Source organism: Meleagris gallopavo, chromosome 16 (genome assembly GCF_000146605.3).
Source record: "Meleagris gallopavo isolate NT-WF06-2002-E0010 breed Aviagen turkey brand Nicholas breeding stock chromosome 16, Turkey_5.1, whole genome shotgun sequence".
NCBI classification, from domain to species: domain Eukaryota; kingdom Metazoa; phylum Chordata; class Aves; order Galliformes; family Phasianidae; genus Meleagris; species Meleagris gallopavo.
Genome location: NC_015026.2, coordinates 2,024,518 through 2,028,601, shown reverse-complemented (window position 1 = coordinate 2,028,601; position 4,084 = coordinate 2,024,518). Strand labels below are relative to the sequence as shown.

General features: G+C 41.4%; 1 long non-coding RNA gene across 1 annotated transcript; it reads left to right on the top strand.

Moving 5' to 3' along the window:
- LOC116217230 lies at positions 1-3,753 on the top strand. Its single transcript, XR_004161463.1, has 3 exons — positions 1-77; positions 585-644; positions 3,567-3,753. It is a non-coding gene; the product is annotated as an uncharacterized LOC116217230 (long non-coding RNA).
- Positions 3,754-4,084: the final 331 nt, after the last annotated feature.

Here is a 4,084-nt window from a genome sequence, read left to right as displayed (position 1 = left end):
CAGACCTCATTTAAGGGTGGCAGTGGATGTGAGGGTATCTTGCTGGAGATCCTTGCATGCCTGAGGGTATTCTGAATGTAAGCAGTTTCTTTTCTTTATTTCTGTGCCCGTGGCTGTTGCATTTGAGAAAATCTTCGCTTGCTGCAGCCTGGGGTCTTGCTGTTCTGTTATTGCTGCACTTTCTGTTGTGTTACACTTAAGCGATCAGACCTCTGTGTGCTTTGCTGTAAGAACAGTACTAACAACTTCCTCTGTCTCTTTGATTGTTTTTACTGAGGAGGTTGCTATGCAGAAAGGTGAAATGTTTGGTCTGTAGAAGTGCTGAGCAATGAGTGGTGGGTGGAAATGGATGAGTAGCCTATTGAGAGAGAGCCACCTAACATGGTAACTGGGGATCTGATGCAGGAATCTGTGTGAAGAATGCATCTCAATATACGTTTCTTCTCCCGAAAGTGAAAGAGTAAAATGTGATCGTTCTTATGGGAATAAAATGAGGTATTGTAAAGGTAATTTGTCATGGGAAGACAGAAGTGATAACTCCATGGGAAGTATTCACCAATGTCACACTTCTCTTTCTTTGGCAGAAGCCTTACTGCTGTATTTTCAGAAATGGCAGTTGAAAGTCTGGCAAGCTCTGTTTCCAGGTATTTCCAGTCAAAATTAAAAAACTTTCTTGATTAAAATTTGTGTTTATAAAGTTCATTTGGGAGAAGGACTTGCAATGAGTCTAGGGATTTCCTTTGGTTTTCACAAAAGTAGAATTTTTATGAAGTCCTTAAAATAACATAAGGACTGTGAGATGTTTTAGCAGTAAGATCTGATCACAGCTCAATTTTAACAGCATCTAGCAGTAACTTTTATTTGAGGATTAAAATGCTGATTTTTCTCTTCTTTTTTTTTTTTTCCTCTCAATGTGTCAGTTGTGTGCACTGTCTAATTTCTGAGAATTTCCTTCAGTGAGATTTTCCAGAACACCAGGCATCGTCTCTGTGTTCTCTCTTCTTTTGCCATCTGGTTCTGTAACAATCCTCTCTCAGGCTACGCTGGGAATGGGGAAGCAACCAGCTAGATGTTGTGTGGCTTTCTTGTTATCTGATTGTGAGACCCAGTATCTCCCTTGAAACTAACTTTCTTCCTGCCCTTAAATTATTAGTTTTATTATTTTTTTTAATGTCCACTACAATCTTTCTGACTTGGGAAATATCTGGCAAGGCATTGCAGCTGCCCCACCAGAGTGCTGTGTATGCTCAGCTGTGCAGCTCCAGCTTTGCAGCTGTGTGCCTTGTCATTCTGCTAGAGCCCAGGTGCTCAGTGCATGTTCAGTAGTTTTTACTGCAGAAAAGAAGGCCACCAAGTGGACACGCTCTAAATGCTGTAGCATGAATGAAGCCATGCTCTAATCAGAGTTGATTGCTTGGTGTGAACAAGCAATAGATACTCGAATTGTGGAATTCCAGGTTCTCTGTAAATCAAAACCGTTTTTTCTGATCAGACATGTATGCACTCTCACTTATTCCCAACAAAGTTCATAGAATTCTTGAAGACCCGAAAGCCAACAGAAAAATGAAGTTTCCCTCCCACTCCCTGGTATGTGAGATGCCAAGGCTGAGTGATGTCAGGGCACCTGTGACTCACTACCCCTGGGAGCTGCACAGCACTGGGAGCTGGTGACACATCTTGCAATATGCATAGTCCTAATGCCTGTTTTGCTTACATTAAGTGCATGGAATGGCAAGGTAGAAAAAACTTTTTCTTGAAGCCATAAAGATGCAAGTTTCTTGTAAGAGAATGGATAGTTTGCATACAAATAAAAAGCATGTGAAGTGAGTGTCACTGGTAGCACAATTGCTGCAGCAGATCTTTAACTAGCTCTCTTGTTCCCCACCAACATAAACAACATGTACAGCTGTTGATGCTTCTTTATTAGTAGGTGCTTTTGTTGCTTGGAGATAAGAGGCAGGGTCAACAATATAACTGTGAGTATTTGGAGAAGTGCTGTTGTCTAAAAATCAATCATTTCAAGAGATTCCCTCAAAATTTGGTCATTTTCCTACTAAGTCAGTTGATGGCACCAAGGTAACTGACAGGCTCTCATGCTGAGGCTGTCCCTGTGCTTGCTGCCCCAAGACCAGCTGGTCAGCTTGCTGCCCCTTCCTCAAGCAGTGTAGAGGGAGAAAATAAGGTGAAAAAGCCCATGCTGAAATTACAACAGGGAAATCACTCATCTGCCACTTACACAGCACAGGCAAGCAGGCCCAATTTTAGGGAAACTGTTTAACTTGCCACCAATTAAAACAGTAAGAAACACAAAACCCACAACAGCTCTCCCACCCACCCCTCCCCAGGATCAACATCATTCCTCTGATCCTGACACTACTGAGCAGTGCAGAAGAATGTGGGATGGAAGTCAGATTATAACAGTTAATGTCTCTAACCTGATGACAAAACCAGCCCAGTATAGTGTGTAAGAATCTGTCCCTCATTTCCCCATGACTGCAATAACAAAAGATTCCTGACAATTATTTCACACTCTTGCAATGTCCAGTCCAAGTTTTGCTTGTTATCAATGTTCTGTCAATACTTTAGAGCCCCATAATGGTCTCCAAATGGGCTGCAGTGGGTTTGGGGCTCCACCTGTTGCTAGTCTCCAGCTGTTCCCACTATTGCTCAGCAGCACAGGTGGAAGAGGAGAGCTGCAATGGAAAACCTCATTGGCTGACACAAGGGCAGGAGATTACTTACCAGTTACTGTCAGCAGCAAAAAAAGGACTTAACTTATAGAAGTCTCAATATTGGCATGCTGGAGTGAAAGTTTAGCTGTTCATTGTGCTTGACTTCTACTCTACTGGTCAGGGAGGATGGCTCTGCCACCTTCAACCTGAACTCTCTTCTTTCTGAAAGTGCCATAATGAGAACCTGAAAGTGACGGTGTGAGACTACTTGTTTTGGGAAAGCATTTGTTAATCTTCGAAATTGTCTCTTTCCTGATAGCTATGTGCTAGGTAAAAGAAGAGACTGTTAAAAGAGGTGGCTGATTTCAGTGTCTCATTTTGAGAAGTCCTGTCTTTTCTTGTTTCCCTCCTGCAGGGCAGGTTCTGCAGCACTCAGATCAGGAGTTCATTGTTCATAAAAGATGTGGAGTGAATGGATCTGTAGCTCAGGGAGCTGTAATGGTCAGGACTGTCTGCTGTAATGCAAAGCCCCGTGCTTACTCTGATTTCCAGCCACAGCAACGTCTTCATGTTTTGCAGTTACATATACTCAGACATGCTGGAGACCTAAATGAGAGGTGCTGAAAACAATTTCTATTTTATTTCTTTATAAGCTAAGAATAGACTGGTACTGAGGGTGCTTTGCTTAGGTAGGTAGTATAGGAAAACAATCTTCTTTTCTTTTTACGTTTTGTACCGATTGCCTTAGCTGCAATGTTCCAGAATCGTAGAATCATTAAGGTTGGAAAAAGCCTCTAAGATCATCTAGTCCAACTGTCCACCCACCACCAATATCACTCACTAAATGCCAAGAGATTTCTGTTCAGCCATGCTTTCTTCACTGCTTTTTTTCAGAAGAACGATTTCAATCACTTCAAACAAAGCAGAAAAACGTGATTTGCTGAGTGGTTCGCTTCATCCCGGGAAGAAATCTGAGATGTATTCAGCCTTATTGCCAACGAGGCACTGTTGTTAATGAGAGGTTTAATTTTAAATAGTTAAGTACCTGCAGAAATGTCTGTAAGCAGCTACTGACTTTAAAAATAAATAAATAAATAAAATTGACAGTTCATAGTATTTATAGCTTTATCCTGCTTTGTATTGTGGTGGGGAAATAAGGGATGGTTTTTCACACAGCTGTTGGCAAACTGATTTTTCTGTAGAGCGTGCTGTTAGGCATTTTATGCGTTGTATGTTAGGCTTTTCTCTGTCCCGGGTTAATTTCTTGTTCAATTACTTTTTGATGTTCTGTCTTCAATCCTGTTTTCTAAAGGAGGGAAAATAAGGTAAAAAGAAGGGGAGAGGGGGAGAAGGAGAAGCAATTGTTTTTTGTTTTTTTTTTTCTTAATGAGGAGAGTGTTGCTTGTAAGACA